Below are 19,527 nucleotides of genomic sequence, written 5' to 3'. Positions count from 1 at the left end.
GAGCAGATCGCACCCCTTGGGTGTGATGAGTGGGTGAGAGTTGGCTCTGTTTTGCTGCCTGGAGAAGCGTGCTTTCACCTCATTGCCATCTGTTCTGTCAGATGTCCAGGTCTCGCACAGTGGGCCTCTGGGGCCTGGGCCTCCGATGGTCCTCTTCTTGACAATTGTTATTGAATGCCTACAGCCCTCACTTGCAGACTGCGGCCTGCGAGGACCTGTTTGTGGGGACCTCAGGTGTGAAGTCTGACCTGAGATGCTGCTGCTTGCAGGGAGCCGGTACCGCAGGCTTGTTCCACCCTTCTGGCTGCCTTCTGCTGCTAAGTCTCTCAGGCAGATCACCCAGGAAGCCTGTACAGTCACACCATGAAGTTCACTGACTTTCTAATGATAACAATTAGATTAGTAACTGCTAGTCATGGCGGGGATTCATCTAGTGCTGAGTAAACCCTGGGCAGTGCGAAGTGGGCCCCGTCTGTTATATCATTTAACGCTCCCAGTCATCCCAGGAGGTGGAAGGCTATCATTAACCCCTTTTTACGCATGAGAAAAGTGGCATGAGAAAAGTGGCTCATCAGAGAGGCAAAGTGTCATCTCTGAGGTCACACAGTTTGAAGTGGCTGTGCTGGGATTCCAGTTCCCGCAGGCGGGCACAGCATCTGTGCTGTGAACACTGTCCTCACCTGCAGTCTGGCAGAAGGGGGCCAGCCAGCGTGCGTGTGTGTGTGTGTGTGCGTGCGTGCGTGCGTGCGTGCGTGTGTGTGTGTGTGGGTGGGTGGGTGGCTGGGTGAAGGACATTCAGCATTCCTGTGCTCACTTACTGGTGGCTCAGGCTTGTTTGCAGAAACCCGGACAAAGACCACAGTGAAGGATTCTGGGGAGGGCTGGGTTCGTGCCTTCACTTCGGTTTCCCCGTTCGCCGCGCTGGACCTGCCCTCGGAGGCTGGGGCAGGCTCGGCCCACGGTGTGGTTCCGCTCTTGCACCTGCTCTGAGTCACTAGGGATGAAGGCGGCTGCCAGGACTCCCAGGACGGAGTGACCTCTCCTCTTGTTCCCAGCCTCGGCCCAGCTCCCCCGTAACTTCTCCTTGTTTACAGCCACGTTCCTTTGTTCTGGACATGGCTTCGCCGACTGCTGTCAGCTGAGTGGATCCAGGCACTGCGGGGCCTTCTCCTTGGACAGGCAGCTGGCGGTGCTCCCCGCCCGCCCTGCACTCCGCTGCTGGGCTGGGAAGCTGCACCCTGCGACTGACTCGGCTCTCCAGCCTCAGTGGTGCTGGGAGCTGCATCCCCAAGGAGACGACCCCCACAAGGAACAGACCCTGGGCGCCGCCTGGAGCTTTGTCTCTGTCACCACTGCAGCTCCTGTGTGTCCCTGTCTTACAGGTGAAGGAGCTGAGGCCCAGGCCAGAGGATGAGCGCTCTGTACAGGCTGCTTTTCCTCTGTCCCCTGCTGGGGAAATTGAGACTAAGGTCAGCACTGCGGGTGTCACTGGCTCCTTCCAGGTCCCTCTTCTTATCTTCAGTGAAGGCGGAAAGAGCAGCCTGTCTGTCCATGGACTGCAGTAACAGCACCTCCCCCTGCCTGCTGGGTGGGGCTGGCAGCATCTTGGAGTGAGGCAAGTTAGGAGAGGAGGTGGGCGAGGGGGCTGGCCTTTGTGGAGACCTGGATTCCCCGCCCTGTACTTGCTGGAGGGGAAGGTCAACCCCACAGTCCCATGCTTGCAGCTTCTGGGGCCCTGCAGAGGTGCCTTCAGAACTGCCATTTAGAGTGCTTGGAACCCGTGTGGTAGACAGGAAAAGACTGAATGGTTAAAGAACCTTCTAGAATTCAACCATTGGTACATGGTGACATGATAACCGAGCTCAGGCTCACGGCTCCCCATAAGGAGTTGCTCTAGATCCTCCTCTCTTTCTTGCTAACCTGGAGGCTCAGATCATGTCGCCTTTCATCGCAGGCACCCCCATACCATAGAACTCGTGGTCTTGTTGGTTTGGGGTGGCTTCCCCAGAGTGCCCCCTGTCAGCCATGGCCCCTTCAGGGCCAGGCATGCTGTGCTCTCCATGTCTGCCTGGCCCCTGGCTTTCTCTCTGCCCCTGGGGCAGTCTCACATGCCATCCACTGAGCCTGGCCTGGTGGGTGCCCATTTGTATCAGGTGAATTCCAGGCTGTAGTGACGGGGGCTCCCGTGAAGGTGTTTGATGGGGGTGGCGGCCTCAGACGCTGTTGCGGCTGCTTGGATGGGCCAATCTCCCCCATGGGTGGTCCCTGTTCCATGCCAGGTGCTGGCAGACTGCCAGGTTCAGGCCTCATAAAGTCATCCAGTCCGGAAGCACTTCCTCCTGCTCGTCCCTTGCTGGGCACACTTCCTTCTCCCTATCTGCTGTGGAAATGGAAAACAGCTGTCTGCTGATGCCTGGCAGTCACCCCTCAGCCACTCCAGGCCCGTCTCTCCTGCTCTCTGCTCCTCTAGCTTCCCATAGCCCTGCTTCCCCAGCCTGTTTTAATCATGTCTTCGTTCTCCCTGACGCTCTCCAGAGCCTCCTGCAGCCTCTCCCAGAGAAGGCCTTGGGGTCGCTCACGAGGCTGTGTCTGCTCTGGGCCGCTGCCAAGATCCTGCAGCCCAGTGTCCTCACCCCGGCCCCCCGCCACCGAGCCTCCTGCACCGCGAAAGGCAGTCTGGGGGCTGCAGCAACCTTGCTCAAAGCAGCAGGGATTCCAGGACCAGAAGACCCACAGCCCCACTAAAAACTGGTCAGAGGGCTTATGCTTACGCATGCTTTTCTCCAGAGGAGATAAGCAAATGGCGAGCATGCACAAGAAAAGGCACCCAGTCGCTAGTCTCAGGACACTGAAAACCCAGACACAAGATACCCTGTGTACCTGCTGGCAGGGCTGGAATGAAGCAACAGAAGATGACAGGTGCTGGCGGGGTGTGGGGGATGGGAATGCTTGGTGGTACTATTGTGATAGGGTGCAGCCTCTGCAGCAAAGTTTGGTTTCCTCACAAAGATAGAATGACTGCAGCCCAGCCCACTCCCAGGAGTAGATCCAAAAAAAACGGGTCCAAATATCCACACAGAAACTTGACCCCAGTGTTCCCAGCAGCATCCTTCACGGTGGTTGAAGGTGGAAACACCCCCAGGTGCCCATCAGTGGATAAAGTGAAGGGCTAAGCAGAATGAGGGTGTGCATCACACGCACGATCCTACTGCGCATCACCTGTTTCTCTGTATTCTGCAACAAAGCTGGAGGCAGCGATTTCATTTTGGTCTTTGGATTCTAGTTGCTTTTCCTCGACTAGCAGGAATTACTGCAACAAGATGTGGCGGAGGAAGATCAAGCCTCTGACTTTTCCCCAGCTCACTGGGGTGAGGCGTGTGCCCTAAGGCAGCGGCAGGAGGGCTGGGATCCTGGGGGCCGCCTTGTAATGGCAGGAGCCCCTGTGCTCGCTTCCTCTTGATCCCTCACTCCCTAGGAGCACCTGGCCGAAGCTTTACCTGCAGGGGCGCGGCCCGTGCCCTTCACGTATAATTAAGGCCGAGTGTCGTTTGGTTCTGATAGCAGATGGGTTGCCATGGACTGTTCGAGATCGAGGCTGTTAACCAGACCTCGGTGTGTCTTGGATTCTCTAGTCCTCATCCACGTGACCTTGGGCAGGGCAGCTGGCTTCAGAGTAAGCGAGAGGTAGAGCACCCGAGTCGCTTGTGGCTCAGGGGCTCAGGATTCCAGGACTCTGCCACGGGCATGTTTGACAGCCCCAGATTGCAGCCCCCCGTCTCGCCATTTTCTCCGTCCCGTGCATCCACTTACCCAACACGAACACCCATTTATCTACTTTCCCACCTACACAACCTGCCACCCACCACGTGCTGTGCATTTCTCCAGCACCCACCCATTGGTCCCCCTGCCTATTGATCCCTCTCTCCACTCACTCGCCCACTTTACTCAGCAGCCTCTGGGCTAGGTCCTCCATACTCAGAGGAGAGTTACACAGGGCCCTTGGGTGAGTGCTCGCTTTCGTGACCAGGACACGGGTGTTGGACCAAGAGGAGAGCCCCGTCAGCGTCGTTACTGGAAAGGCACAGACTGCTCTCCCTGCAACACAGGAAACCCGCAACTGCCGTGTAACTTCTCTCTGAAACCTAAGATGAGGAGTTCGCCGGCTGTGACAGCTTCAGGATAGGGCTGTCTTGATGTGGGGGAGGGACATTGTCAATGACCTCAAGAGGCCTTGCAGCCACAGGAATTTCTGATGTGGAGTTCTCAATTGCCGGCTTTGCCGGAGAAGGGAAAGAAAGACGGAGGAAATCTAGGGGCTGGCCAGCCCTGCTGTCTATCCATCCACTCAGGCTGCAGCAGTCAGTTTTCTGTGGCCTGACTGACTCCCCCAGGCCCTCGGGCGAGGTGTTTCTGCGCCGGCTCTGGGCACAAGGGGTGGCGGTGAGAGCACCCTCCCCTGTTGTGGCTTCTGGTTTGGGCCCACCTCTTCCGCTGCTTAGTTGCTTAGTGCCCTGTGGTGAAGAGCCAAGTGAGTGGAGTGGAGCCTGTGTTTCCGGCCGCCCGCCGCCCCTCACCAAGGCTGTGCTGTGATTCTGAGGGTGACATTGGTATGGTCCTCCCTCCCCCAGGGCGATGGTGCATAAGTCAACTTTTCTAATAAGCAGCCTCTGCTTGCCCCGGAGGAGATGAAAGACTGTATGTAAGAGTGGGTAATTTGGGGTTTTCCTGATGAAAGCAGTTGACATTTGTCCGGACCCTATGCACCCTGCCACACTGCCTTTCATCTCAGCTACAAAGCCCGGCCTGCCGTTGGCTGCATCCGGGGTGGGCACTGCCACCAGAATTGAATTAGGCCAATGGTAAAATATAAAGGAACAGATGGGGCGGCCCTTGCAGGCTCTGGATGGAGGTGTGGAGGCAGCAGGGCGATTTCTGACCTTCCTGGTAGAGAGGGGTTCCTGCTGGCGTCAGGTTGTGGGTCACTGCGCGGGGGGTGCCCTGGGTTGTGGGTCACTGCGCGGAAGCGAGGAGCTGGCTTCCTGCTCACTGAACACAGGACCGTTGATCCTCCCTGCTCTGTGTCCTCCGTTGGCAGTGGGGATCCGTCTGCTAACACTGGCGGCTGCATCACTTATCCTGTGCATGGTCCAGAGTCCGGTTAAGCCCTTGAAGTGTTCTACCCACAGCGTGCCCGTGAGCCTCTGTGCTGTGCGCATGAGCCATGAGACCCGGAGCTTGCACTCTCTCCATCCTCACACCATACCTGCGGTCAGAGTTCCTCCTTTGTGACCCACTGCTGGTCCCATGAAGAAGGAACACTGCGCTTCTGCCACCATACAGCTGGTCTGGCTTTGCAGAGGGAGAGTGTCTGCATCTCTGCCAACGAACAGGCCGTTACGAGACGCAAATTTGGAGTGCCGGTCCCCCAGCCTTGCCCCAGCACAGGCCTGGTGCACACGGCAGATGCCAAAGATGTGGTTCATTTGCGGATGCCCAATGCATCCTGCCCAGCCACCCCCAAGAGGAGCTGTGGCAGCCTGGCCGCTGTTGGGCTAATCCATCCTTGAATACCCACTGACGGGACACTCTCTGCCCCTGCAGATGGGGCTGGCAGTTGTAGTGTTCTTCCTCTGTCCGAGTTGTGAGCACTTGCCCAGGGCTCTGCTTGTTCCTCTGGGCCCTTCGGATGGAGCAGGTTCTTCTGACAGATGACAGCTGCAAGCCCGCGAAGGCAGCTGCTTCGTCCCTCCTAGGTCTCTCCCACGGTGGTTTAAGCATCTGCCTAAGCTGGGTGGCCCTGGCCATGTGTGCTCCAAAATCTCCCCAAGCCGCTGCTTTCCCAGCTCTGCAGTGCACTGTCCGGACCAATTTGTTGGAACAGTGTCCGCCTGGGTCTTTGGAAGGACACGCCAAGGGCCTGCTGGTGTCTCTTGCCCGTTGGGGTGCATTTGTGGCAAGCTTTTCAAACCACCCTCACCACTCTCAAGGAACTGAGCTGCCCTAGAGCCTGTACCTCAAGCGTGGCGCCTTTTCAGCAGCTGAGGAGCTGGACTCTGCTCCCTGGTGCTCACCTTTGAGAAGCACAGAAGTCACTTCTAGCACTCGAGATGCAGCGTGCAAAGCCATTTGTCTTCGCTCTGCACCTAGAAAGCTGTTTCCTTAGTCTCGCTGTCAGCTAGTTGGTCAGGGCTCAGGAGGGCGACTGACTCTCCCCTCTCTGAAGGCATCTGAGGGGTCTGTCCCTTCCCTCACAGTCAGCCGAGACTCTGTCGGGGACCTGGCCAGGGCTGAGGAAAGGCCACTTGAGCGGGAGCCTGGTTTGGGGTCTCCTCTCTGTTCTCCCAGAGCTATCTGGCTTGGTCCCAGGTCCCAGGTATGGATCGACCCATCAGTGTGTGTGTGTCCAGAAAGTGAAAAGGAAGCCCTCAGACCTCACCTGTATGCCCACTGCCCAGGCTTTCCGCCCCTTTCTCTGGCACTGCCCCGTGAGCCCCAGCAGAAAGTCCTCACAACCTCGTGCTGTCTCCAGGTGCAGCCACTGAACACGAAAAGGCACCAGTAGACGAGCTTAAATCCAGATTCCCTGGCTGGGCACAGCCGCCTTTCATGCTCGCCTCTTGCCCTGCCCCCAAGCTCCAGCCACTCAGCGTTGAGGGTCTTCCCTATCTTGGTTCCCGCAGACAGATTGCCCAGGGAAGCAGAAGTCATCATAACATGAAAATGCTCACTAATAAACCCATCGCCAACGTCCAGCCCACCCACATCTGACGATGATAAGTCATTTACTGATTGCCAGACCTTGTAAACATCTGTCAGTCCAGGGCCGGAGCAGCAGAAATGCTTTAACTGACCTCCGTTTGGCTCCCCATGTGGATGAATTGCTTTAGCAGACTCAGGAAGCCTCAGTGCTCACGGCGGGCTGGGGCCTGGGGGCTCATCCCAATTCCCCGTGTTCCTGGTTCAGCCTCCTACTCGCTGTGTGGCCTTGAGCAAGTTACATAACCTCCCTGTGTCTCTGCTTCATCTGTGAAATCAGGCTTACGCTAGAACGTGCCTTTTAGGGTAATTGTGAACATGAAATGAGTTAATACATATAAAGACTGAGAATAGTATTTCCTGGCGCATGGTCAATACTCGCTAAATGTCAGCCATTGATATAGGTGCTCCCAGACTTTATCACCGTGGCTCTGTGCGTGCTGGCCAAGAGTGAGGGTGTTGCCAATCAGGTGGCACGTACTCTGATGTAGACTGAGGATTGAACAGGAATTGCGGCATGAACATTAGGTTTGGAATTTTGGCAAGAATGGATAATGTTGAGTGGCTTAAAAAAAATGCCGAGTTCCTTAGAGGCAAAAATGCTATGAAGGAAGGGGGTGGGGAACCCGTATTCCATATGATCTGCAGGTGACTTTCTTCCTACTGTAAGAAGTGGGAAGCAGAAATGGTCGATATTGAACCATGCGTGTGCTGTTTTGCAGCAAAGACAATCTGCATCTCTGGTCAGGGCCAGAGAAAGACCCTTGCTTTCGATTGACTCATAAAAATGCATCGAGAATAAAACATTGGCGTTGCAAACTTCTCAATGACATGACAGTGGGAGAGCTGGTGACTGACACGTGGGTGGGATGCCGCGAGTGGCCAGCAAGGGGGCGGAGTCCTCACCGGGTCTGGATACACCTGTAAAGCACCTGTAGTGGGAACAGGAGAGCAGAGGGAGGCACTGCCACAGCCCTGGGGCCTACGGAGGTGTAGGCCTGGGCACAGCTGGCCGAATCGGACCAGTGAGGTGTGGACAAGAGGAAGAGAAGATGATGACCCTGTATTTGATAATAAAAAAACTGAAGAGACGTTCTTGAAAATTAAAGAAGCCCAGAAAGGCCTCTTACAAAGTGGTTCTTTGATGAGGGGGTGTGGAAGAATGGGGCTATTTCCCCTGGGGTTCTCTCCAGCACTCAGACCACAGTTTAAAGCGACAGCTTCCGGTGCCCCATGACAGACAGGCCTTTTATATTTATCATTATAACGGTATGGTACATATTTGTGATTAATTTATGAACTACTGCACATGTGTATTTCTTGGCGTCCTTTTTCTAGAGAGAGTCCCCACTCCCCAGCACTGGACCTTACTGCTGTGGCTTCTCTCGGAGTCTTCCGCGTGCAGTCCCCTGCCCCTGGTCTCCACCCGAGGCCCTCTCCTATCTGTACGCCCCTGGCTGGCTTCCTGCCCCCACCAGCCTGCCTACCTAGGGAGGCCTCCCCGTCTCTGTCTCCTGGCCTTGCTGCCCACACGGTAGAGAGAAGGGAGGGCGCCTGGCTGGCTGGGGCCAGCCTCTCTCTGGTCCCTGCTCAGCCTGGCCCTCCCTCTGCCTTTATTTCTGGACAAGCTGGTGAAAACAGGATGGGTGGGAATTCCTAGAAAGAATGGGGAGGGCGTGCGGAGATTCTGGTACAGCCGGTCCCTGGGGCAGCTGGCGGCACCAGCTCTGTGCACCGGCCTCTTTAGAGGTGTCCAGGTGCCCAAAGGAAACCCCGGGGCCGCGGCTCTGGGGTGACCTCAGTGACCACCTCCTCACCCCGCTTGGCCTGTAGCAGGGCCAGGACAGGTGACTGGCTGGCTCACGCCACAGCTGTGCGAGGGCCCAGGGGGCCTGCTGGTGCCCTCATCCTCGTCAGAGTGCCGGTCAGTACCAGTTTACATGATGCTGCGAAGCAGGGGCTCATTACAGCGGGGGAAACTGAGGCAGGGCATGTGAAGCTGGTGTGTGAGGCCTTGGGGGTTGGGCCCTCACAGTCTGGATCAGCACCCCGTGTTCAGATTGAGACCTGAGACCCAACACGCCCAGATGCGCACAGGGGGACCTTTCTGGGGACACCTCACCTACATGCCCTCCTCTCATGCCCCAGATCTGCAGGCCCCCTTTCTGTGCAGTGGGGTCTCCCCACAGCACCCCACTTGTGCAGAAACCACTCTTTGCTTATTCAGAGGCAGGAGAATTGTGGCCTTGGGTGAAAAGGGCTGTTTCGTCTTACTGCAGGAGGCGGGAGGGGAGACTCACACGGAGGCTTGCTGGACGTGGGGGGAGGGAGGCCAGGCCCGTCTGAGTCGGGCGCCCGCTGCGCCTCCTGTTGTATAATCAGCTGTCCCTTCAGCATTTCCCTGCATCAGGCTTCGCAAGTACAGATTGAACATTAAACAAACAGTGACTGCTTTATAAATATTTAACTCCCACTGTTTAGGAATCGCTCTGGGCAGGAGACAAAATAAGAGTTCCTGGCCATCCGCCTGCGGCCCCTCCGCTGGCCGGTGGACGGTGAGGCTCGGGGCTTGGGAACTGGGGTTGGGGAGCTGGAAGCCCTTGGACTGTCAGATGGCGGTGAATTCCCCGATTGTGGGGGCGTGTTTGGGCGCATGTCTGCTCGTAGCATTCAGGCCTGGCACGCTGGCCCAGAAGCTCCCTCTGACGCCATGCCTGAGGCCGGGCTCCTCAGTGGCGGTGATGCTGTCGTGCCTTCACGGTGCAGCACAGCCCCTCCTCTCATTTTTATCTTTAATAATAACAGGTTTACTGAGATGTGATTCACATATTCTACGAGTCACCCAATTAAGTTGTATATTTCAGTGGTTTTAGTATACCCAAGAGGCTGGGCTGCCACATCTATAACCTTAAATGCATTTTTTTGATCCCCAAAAGAAGCCCTGTAGCATCTAGCCACCCTGTCCCTCCCATCCCCACTACCCCCAGCCCTAGGGGGCCCACTAACCTACTTTGTGTTTCTGTGGATCTGTCTACTCTGGGCATTTCGTGTAAGGAGATTCATAGAGAGTGTGTGGTCTTTGTAATTGACTGGCTTCATTTCCATAATGTTTCCAAGTTTTATCCATGAAACCTGTAGTGTGTATCACAATTTCCATTCCTTTTTCACCCCTGCATAGTGTTCCACTGTATGTGGGTGGGCATGTGGAGATAGCAAAAATGGCCTCATTAGAAAATGATCAAGATTTGGTTAATCTGATAAGCTTCTCTCAAAAACAAGAGTCCACCATGCTGGGGCCAGTGTGAGAGGATCGCTCTAAGCACATGGTGAAGGTTCAGATGTGTTCAGCTAATGTTTAACCCCAATTGTGTGTCAGGCACTGAGTTCATGGGAGACCCCCGACTTGGTGATCTCGTGGACCTATCTACACAGTTAATGTACTTGTCCTGCTGGGGTCTTTGGGGGGTGCATTTGTATTCTCAGCCCACCTTGTTGGCTTTCCAGGGCTGGTGTCCTTTAAGAGAGGAGCAGAGAAGAAACGGGGCACCTCAGTGCCCTTCTCAGCAGTCATGAGGGTGTCCAGCTCTCTTGGGTGGGGTGGTGCTTTCCCGCCCTCTCAGAGACTGATTCAGTGCAGACCATGCTGATTTAGTCTCTGCAGGAAATGCTAACTAGTGGGGACTGCTACCATTGGTCACCTCTCAGTCATTTAATTATGACTAATTGCTGTGGACTCAGTCAGTGGCCTCCCGCGGGTCCCCTTTACTGGACCTGCATCCTTGCCCCCAGCTGCTGAAATGTGGGCTGCTGAAGTTCACAGACCCTCCCCTCTGGAGACCGGCTGCCTCGTCCAGGAAGTGGCTCACCCAGCTACTGCTGACTCAGGGTCACAAAAAGCAGCCCCCCTTGCTTCACACGGGGCGACTGTGGTCCCATTTGTGCTCTAGAGCTCCCTGGGAGACAGGTCGAAGTCCGTGTTCTTGCTGTGCCTGGCCCTGCCTGCCTGCGCCCCTCCATCCCTTTATCCCGAGCACACGCCCAGCGAACACGCCAGCGAGAACTTCCTTCTCAGGATGTGCTTCTGGGGCGCACACCCTGAGACACTGGCTGGCCACCAAACCCCTTTTCTAGGTCCCCTCTCAGGGTGTTTTGTCTTGGATCTAAATTCTGTGCTGGAGCTTCCTGGTGGTTGGTTTTGATTTCAGAGACTTCTCAGAAGCCAGGACCCCGAATCACAGTCCTGGCTTCTCCATCCGCCTCGCCCCTCCCTCTGCTTTATCCTGTCTTTCTTGGTGAACATTCACTTTTTTGTGTGAAACTTAACAGAAAGGGAAGGGAATTGACTTCCGGAGGGCGGGGCCCAGTCAGAACCCGCAGCCCTGGGACTGCCCTCAGGGATACTCACCTGAACTCCTCACATCATCTCTGCTTCGGGGCATGGTTTCCATGGTTTCTAGGACCAGGGTAAGTTGGCGGGGGGCGGAGTGCAACAAATGTCACCGAATCAGCTCTCAGTACTCAGAGGCTGGGAAGATGTCCCCACGGCCTGCTGGTTCGCCTCCCGCTCCTTGCCCTCTGCAGGGAGTCAGCCTTGTTGTTCATCATCCGCCCAGGCCCTTTGGAGTCTCCTATTCTTTGTTGACATTGTCCTTTCTTCCGTCACCCTTCCTTCTCTCATGAGTCCTAGAGAAGGCAGAGTTCAGTGTCTTCTGGGAAGCCCACTGGGTGTCTGCTGCCGCCCCCATTCCTTGCTGGATGTGTGGATCTGGAAGGTTTATCTCCTTGACACTTGCTGGCTGTGTGAATGTGGGGCGACTGAATGGTGTGCTGTGCCCCCACCCCCCAGCCCCTGGAGTCCTGTGCACCTTATAAATGCTTCATCAGCAGCGGCCTCTCCATAGCTGGTGCCCTCCGACTTGGCCAGCAGCAGGGAGAGTTAAGAATAAAGTAAGTGCAGAGCCGAGCAGATGCGATAACGCCAGGCCAAGGGTAAAATACATTCCGAAGGTCCTGTATGTGACTAGTGGGGGACATGGTCACCTTATCAGGGGGACCTCCTGCTAGCTGCCCTCCACCTGCCCCTGCCAGAGCTCTGTCCCAGACAGCCAGGTTAGCGGGGACACAAAGGACCATCGTGCCCCTGCAAACCAGGATCTCGGCTCAATTCCAATATGTGGACCTTGCTTCCTGGGCTCAGCCAGGAGGTGTTGACCCGTTAACCACAGGCACCCACTGCTGTGACCCAGAAGGGGTGCAGCCAGTGTGCAAGGAGTTCCTCCTGTCTCTTCTCGGCTCGCTCCGGCTCTGGCTGGGCCCTGTCTCTGGTGTGCCGCCGCCTCCCTCCGAAGGGACACAGCGCTGCTCACAGCCTGGGCCGCTGTGGTGGCGATGGAGAGGGGCCCAGGAGAAGCTCGTGTTCGCGGCAGCTCTCCAAATACAGCAGGGTTGGGATGACCTTTAAATAGACGGGCTCCAGGCCACTCGGTTCCTGGAAGTTTGAAGAAAGTCAGCCTTTCAAGTGATGTGCCGTCCACCCTCAGGAGAGATGCCTGTGTTTGTAAAAGCCATAATTGTGCGCTGCCTCGGCACTCCACGGCCTGTGGCCGCGCGGCCGCTGGGAGCCAGCATGCCAGGGTTAGGAGGGGAAAATCCTCAACTATTTTAATAGACCCTTCTTAGAAGCCAGATAAACATAGGTATTGTACTTTGCAACAGAGGCGGGGGTGGGAAAGGGAGAGGCCTGGCATAGCATGAAAGGCCTGTTTAAGCTGAACTCTGAGGTTCTTCTTTTTTATTTGTAAGCAAAGTTCGTTTGCGTGAATGGTGCCAGTATCTCCTCACTGCAGAAGCCGCAGACTGCAGGTTCCTAAGCCCTTCCTTGCGTCCTTGACACGACCCTCCGTTGTCTGCCCTCTCCCTGGTGAGAAATAATTGGGGGAAGTTATCAGCACAGTTGACTCAGAAGATTTACTTTCTTCCACCCAACCTTCCTACCCGTTCTTGTTTTGCAAAAAGATGCATTACAGGGATCCAAACACGAGAAATGCCAGGTAAGCCAAATGGAGCGCCGGGCTGCAAAACAGTGGCCCTGAAATCTTCACAAGGGTCCCGCTCACGCGTGAGAATTGAGGAAAGATGGAGACACCTTCCACGTGGACGGGGAAGGGGTGGGTGTGACGACCACCTGGAACTCCTGACTGTGCACGGCTGGAGAAGCTTGACTGGGTGTGAGACCCAGACGGTCATCGCTGTCAGCCACCCCGCGCTGTGCGGCCGTGACTGGACATGGTGGCATCACCTGGCAGTGTCTCCAGGTCTGGCATCATTGTGCAGGGCACCTGGAAGGAGCGCAATGTTCTGTCTGCATCTCATTAAAACAGGAACTCTAGCAACAATAGTAATAATTTGTTGATTAATGAACCAGTGGGGGAATTCTGACCTTTGAATGGACTGTAGCCTGGGAACTTAACCCTTCTCTTTCCTTTCCTTCCAGAGCGGGTGCAAACACAGGCCCCCGTCCAGATGTGCATGTGTCACGGAGGCCTCGCTCAGAGCCTGGGTGGGTGCGATCCCGCCCTGCTTCAGCTCTCCGGGATTCAGGTGCGCGTGTTTCCCGAGCGCCGTGAATTTAGGCAGTCAAGTCCCAGAGCCAGCTCACCCAGATCACACAGCCGGGAAGTGGTAGCCCCATGCGCGCCCCAGGCCTCAGGACCACTTGTGTAAGGGTGTATGTGTGGGGGTGTGGGGTGTGTGGGGGGGTGAACAACCCAAAGAACACCCCTGAGACTCGGGGTCCATTTCACACCTGGGGCGCAGCCAAGCCAGACTCCAGTAATTCGTGCTTTGCACCACCCTAATAAAGCCAGTGTTTACCCTGGCTGGAGGTGTGCATCAGATGTTTTTGCCAATCCCCAAATACGGCCAGAGAGTGAGGGGTGCCTGTTGCGCAAGGCCCCGGCTGGTCCCCAGACGAAGCACTTCCTCGGGGCGATGTGTAAGTGCCTGACAACGGGTTACTCATTTCCTCCGGGAAACTTGGCAGGGCCACTTGACCCCGTTTCCTCCTCCTGCCACATCCCAGGGCTTCCTCTCTTGAAGGTTCTCCAGATTCCCAGGAATACCACCACGGCGGGCCTGGCCTTTGACTGTGGCCGTTGGTGGGAAGGGGCCTGGGGAGCGGGGCTCGTGTCCTCCTGGGCCTGGCACGCACTCAGCCACCAGTTGCGCTGCCGGCACCAGAGGCCAGGGCTCCGGCTTGGGCGGGAGGGCCCCTGGGTTGAGCGAATGGGGTGCCGGTGGCGGTCCAGCCATGTTTCGGCTCCCCCCTTCCTGATGGTGTGCCCTGAGCCAAGTATCAGATTTAGATTTCCGTCCTTCCTCTCTGCCCCTCCTGGCAGCGGCACAGAGGGAGGGGTAAGGGGTGAGGAAGGGGAGCCCGAGCGGGATCATGCCGTGGGCGCACGCTCACTGTGGGCCGTGAGGTCTGTGGTTGCACGAAGCTTCCATCGTCTTGGCAAAGCACGTCGCCCGTCATCGTTTCACACGCCGCCGTCCCGGTGGTTTTGCGGGGCTCCCCGGAGAGACCAGGTCCCTAGATCTCTTCCCTCTCTGCCATTCCTCCCCAGAAAGGTCTGGGCTCTAGGCCGAAGGGCAGCTGACTGAATCCTCCCAGGAATGAGCCTCCCAAGGGCGACAGGAGAGCTGGCCAGCCTTGGCGCGGGCTCTCCCAGCCTGTGGCCTGCGAAATGAGCAGGAACATGCCTGTCGACTTCTGGGCTGGACAGTCCCGGGTGCCTCTCGTAGGGTCACGTACCCTGCTGGCCCTCCTTCACCTCTGCAATCTCTCCATCAAGTAGTCACTTTCCAGCAGGATTAGGATTTGGTTATTGGGGTGCAGATCTCTCTAGAGGCACTGTTGCCTTCTTGAGGTTTACTCGTCAGCAGTTTGCAAAGACCCTGGAGTTGGGGAGCCATTGATGTTAACAGGTTACCACGTATGCGTTCTCCCAGGGCCGGAAGGGTTTGGGGTGAATGTAGCTCCATCCCTCTGCTGCCCCTGGTGCTGTGATCCAGCCAGACACTGCTGCCTCTGCTCTTCCTTCTAAGCTGCTTCTCCCTCGTGAAGGAAGAAAATGACGTCCTCTCACGCTGGCTGGCTCCCCCAAACAGCGAGTGTCTCGGGTGTTTCAGGCTGTTTGTTTCTGAGGGTTAATTCGCTGGCTGTAGAGAGAGGCCGGGGGGTGGGCCCACTGGCCTGCCTGTGTGTCTGCATTTCTGTCTTTCCACTGCCATTTCTGGTATCGGCCACACTGGGCTTGGGGTGGGTGTTGAAGTCCATCTGCCCTGGGCCGGCCACCAGAGAGAGTAGGCTGTGGCCTCCTGTGTCAGGGGGTGGGGTGGGGAAGTGAGTCAGGGTCTGACCTGGAGAATGTCAGGGTCACATTTAAACCCAGGGGTTTGCGCTGACGGGGGGGAGGCTGGGGCTGTCGGGGGCGCACGGTGTAGGCACTGCAGGCGGCCACTTACCCTTGCTGAACTTTGGCTGTCACTCCTGTCAAATGGGGAGCTGTGATGCACTTGCCCCTTGGGTCATTGACCCTCCCCGAAAGGCGTGCGGTCTGTGGGGTGTCCCTCGGCACGAGGCCTCGCCCCTCACTGCCTTGCCTTCTAGGACCGTTTTGGTTCCGGCGGTCTTGACAGGGCTGGGGTGAATCGTTGGGAACTGACTGATTTTGAAAGGTGTTTGTGGGCAGAAAGTCAGCGGAGGAGGCTGGAGTTCCCCTAGGTAGACGTAGCCATCTCTGAGCAGGCCTGAAGGCGTACTGTGCTAGGCCAGAGTAACACAAGGAGCTTCTGCAGCAAGGAGCTCCCCACCCTGGCAGCCGCCACCTTGTTTTGCTGGTCTTTCTCAGAAAGGAGGAAGGCCTGCTGGGCGTGGCCCTGGCTTCCTAGGGCTGTCTCGCCAGCCAGACTCTGAGCCTGAGCTGCCTTGGATCTGTGCCTACCGCTGGCTTTGGGCTCTGACCAGGTCCCCATGCCCTGGCTATGGGCATGACCCCTGCCCCAGAGCTAATGGGGGCCAGGGAAGGCAGTCAGTGCCACCAAGCAGGGCAAGGCTGCCTCCAGGTGAGGAGCCCTGGGTACTGTGGAGGGAGCCCTCCCTCCCCCAAGGCAGCCTGAGCAGCACTTTCTGCCTGGCCTGTCTGGGACCACACTCTTCTCTGTGACCTGCACACCTCTCCCTCTGCAGACCACCTGCCACCAAAGCTGCCTTTTCTTTCTGGATCCCTTTGCTGTTGGTTGGACCCTCTCCGTGAGGGAGGGCCCAAGTGAACCATTTGGGGAGTCTTGCCAGGGAAGGATGTGCAGGACAAGGATCTGGCCCCACCCCCATCTCACGCCGGGGTGCAGAGGCTGCAGGTGGCAGTCCCGGCGATGAGATGATCTTTGCTGCCTGGCTCAGCCCAGTCGCTCAAGGCAAGCGCACAGGGATAGCAAGCGAAGAGCTACCAATCTCAGTGTGTAGCTGTGCTGCTGAAGTCGTCCCGTGCATGGGACAAGACCCCTGTGCCCGCAGCTCAGACCTGAAGCTGCAGATGGAAGGCTCCTTCTGATGTCACTCAACAAGATAGTGACAGAGCTGGGACTGGAACCCAGATAGCTCCATTACCCAAACCATGGCTTTTTATATGTTCCATCCAGCCCAAAGCCTATCTGGGGCCAGCGCAGCAAAGCTGGGCCTGGAGCTTATCCTCTCGGGCCTCTCACGCTGCTTCTCCAGACCAGGAAAGGTCCCCCACCCATGGGAGGCCTCTGGAGTGCCAAAGAGCCTCCTCAAGTAACCCCTCTGAGGTGTCTAGGGTGTGACATGTCTTTGCTTAGCGCTGGGTATGGAGTCCGGGGCTGTGCCTGGCCCTTGACCCGCCTCCCTGGCCTGCTCATGCTGGGATGAGGGACTGACAGTTGCAGCTGGGGCCCAAATGCAGGCCTCATGGCTTTCCAGGGCAGTGTGTGGCTTGTGACTACTGCAGGTTCCGGCCTCTGAGTCCCATCCTGGGATGGGGTAGCCCAGTCACCTACTGCTTCATGTTGCCGAAAGACGAGGCTGACACATTTGAAGTGTTATGGATGAGAATGAACAACTTTCATGGTGCTGAGGCGCCTGGTTGTGAAAGAAGAACCTTACTCCGTGGCTCAGCCTTTGGCTCCAAAAATATCTGTTTAAAGACTCCTGCAATCCCGATTAACCGACAGTTTCAATGGAAGATTCCTTTGGGGTTCTGATTTTTTTTTAATTCCAGATGTTTAAAGAAAAGAAAGCAAGGGCCGTTTGCATTCAAAGCTGCCTGGCTGGGACTGGGTTAAGGGTCCTTCCTTAGAAACGAGAAAATCCTAGTCTAGTTTATACACTGCTGTCAGGTATCCGTGGGGCTTCTGTTCTCCATCCTTGTATCTCCGCCTGGTATAGGGAATATACCTTGTAGACACAGAAAACATCCCTTCAAATAGCTCCCTAGCTCAGTCACGTCCCAGGGAGGTAGATGGGAGAGGCATGAGGCCCACTTGGTGGATGAGGAAACTGAGGCTGGCTGGGGCTGAGTGACTTGGAGCCGCCCGGGGTTGCCAAAGGGGGTCAGGTTTGCTGTGCGGCATTCTTGCTTCATCACTCTCGACCCAGGCTTCCAGGGGATAGAGAGCAAAGTGTTTCAGCAGCGCAGTGACCCTTCCCTCCTGCTTTCTATTTTCCCAACAGGCATTAAGAGTCCAGGATGCCAGGTGGGCCCCGGTGCCCCTGTCCTCGCCTGCACCCTGATCTGGGAAGGGAAGGTTCCCAGTGAACAGCACCTACCTGCACGAACCGGTGAGACAGCATAGGGGTGTGGGCTGCTGGGGCGGGCCGGTTGCTGGAAGGCGGCATTCAGGGGCACCAGGCTGAGCCACCTAGCGCCTGGGAATGAAGTGCTCTGCTTCACTGAGCCCTCTCTAGGTGCCTGGGGCTGGTGCACACCTGTCGTGGAGAAGCTAGGCAGGGCCTGAGCCCAGGGGTCCTCTTCCTGTAACTGCAGAGTGGGCGGTAGGTCCTCTTGATGTTTGCAGTTTAGCTTGAAAGACACAGGTCTGGAGAAGGGAAAGGACTTGCCGGAGGCCGCATGCTATCAGACAGAGATGATCCAGGCAGGCTCAAGGTCATAGTGCAGGTGTATGCACTCCTCACTTACCTTGTGCTTTTCCTTTCTAGTAGTCAAGTCCAGAGGCACCTATCTGGTGAAATCAGTTTGCATTCCCTCTTGGGAGTGATATCAGAATATCTAGGCCTGAGCAAGCAGGTTAAGATCCCCTCCTGCTGTGCCAGATTGTGGATTTGTGAAGGTGAAAGATAGGGTGGCCGGGAGACAGACCCAGGGAGTGGGACAGTCGGCTGTCCTCTGGGGAAGCAGCTCTTTATCAACCACCACGAAAGCATTTCAGTATTTTAATTACATTACTGCAGGCTGGGAGGGGCCCTGTCTGGTCTCTCCAGGAGTGGGGAGGACAGAACGTTTCTCTTGGTTTTCCTGAGAGAAGTCGTCGTTATATTTTCCCCATTCTTTTAAAGAATCAATTTCAGGTGTTTAAAATAATGACTGTGTGTCTTTAGAAAGTTAAACCCCAGGTACAGTAGGTGAAAAGGCCAGTTCCAGGTGGCCATCTGGGAAGGTGATTTGGGTCTCAGCCCCTGAGACCAAGCAGACCGTGGGCTTGGGCCCAGCGGCTGCTGCTGCTGTCTGGCCGCCTTGCACCTTGCTGGCTGTGGGGCTGGGGCAGTGAGACTGAGTTTCTAGCTGACCCCTAAGTGTGGGGATTCGCTTCCTGAGGCTTCCCTAGCAAATGACCCCAGCTTAGCACTCCCCAGCACACACACTGTGTGCGCTTCGTAGGACGGCGTGACCGGCGGGCCAGATGCCCGCCAGCATCTCCCAGGGCTGACAACAGACGCACAGCTCTGCTCCTTTTGAACACACCTGGGAGAAGATCTGTTTCCTCGCTCACGCTGGGGGTTGGCAGGGTCTCTTCCTGGGAGTGGTGGCCCGAGATTCACGCTCCTTGTTGGCTCTCAGTGGAGAGCTGTGTCCACTTTCCAGAATGTCCTCCCTCCATGGCCAGATCCAGCTGGGATGGGCTCTTTCAGGCCCCTGTCTGATTCCAGTTTTTCTCCTCCTGCCTTCTTCTCTTTCTGATCCCAGCAGGAGGGAGAGGGGAGGAAAGGTTCTCTGATTTGAAGGACTCCTGTGATTAGATTAGCCCAGAACCTGCCCTACCTACAGGTCCTTAATCTGAATGACATCTGCAAAATTCTCTGTGTCATAGGAGGTAGCGTGTGCAAGGTTCCCTGGAGTTATTAGTGGGCAGACGCAGGTGCACCCCAGGACCCCCAAACTTTGTATACCCTAAATGCGTCCTGCCATCTACCTCATAAAGGCAAAGCAATACTCTTAGTGCTTAAGACCTCCCATAGAAAGGGACGTCTATGAGAAGAAAGGATAATAGCTCCCCCAAAAAATGTTCAGTCAAGCCCAAAAGCCTGCCATAATCTGAGGCACCTTCTGGTGGGGAACCACAAGAAAGGGGCAGGAGGGACCAGGCGAGTCTGGAAGGAAAAGAGCACAATGAAAGTATAAGTTAAGACGGGCTCCCAGACATCTCCTTCCACATCCTCCACGCCCCTGGTGTGAGACCAAGGCCGGGAAGCAAGCACGGCCTCACACACGGCCCCCTCCCCACACACGCGCC

At 56.4% G+C, this 19,527-nt stretch overlaps 1 long non-coding RNA gene across 7 annotated transcripts in view; it reads left to right on the top strand.

Annotated features, from left to right (window-relative positions):
* LOC105853450 overlaps positions 1 to 19,527 on the top strand; it is a 136,841-nt gene that overhangs the window by 75,676 nt on the left and 41,638 nt on the right. For 6 of the 7 annotated variants that reach the window (XR_001145302.1, XR_001145307.1, XR_001145304.1 and 3 more), the window contains one exon: positions 17,510 to 17,617. This is a non-coding gene — a long non-coding RNA (uncharacterized LOC105853450). Of the gene's footprint in view, positions 1 to 13,249; positions 13,357 to 17,509; positions 17,618 to 19,527 lie in introns of all 7 variants that reach the window. The other variant, XR_001145303.1, reaches the window with a different exon arrangement.

Source organism: Condylura cristata, unplaced genomic scaffold (genome assembly GCF_000260355.1).
Source record: "Condylura cristata isolate star-nosed mole 26May11 unplaced genomic scaffold, ConCri1.0 scaffold00009, whole genome shotgun sequence".
Taxonomy (NCBI): Eukaryota; Metazoa; Chordata; class Mammalia; order Eulipotyphla; family Talpidae; genus Condylura; species Condylura cristata.
The sequence above is the reverse complement of the archived record's forward strand: the minus strand, read 5'-3'. Positions and strand labels throughout refer to the sequence as shown.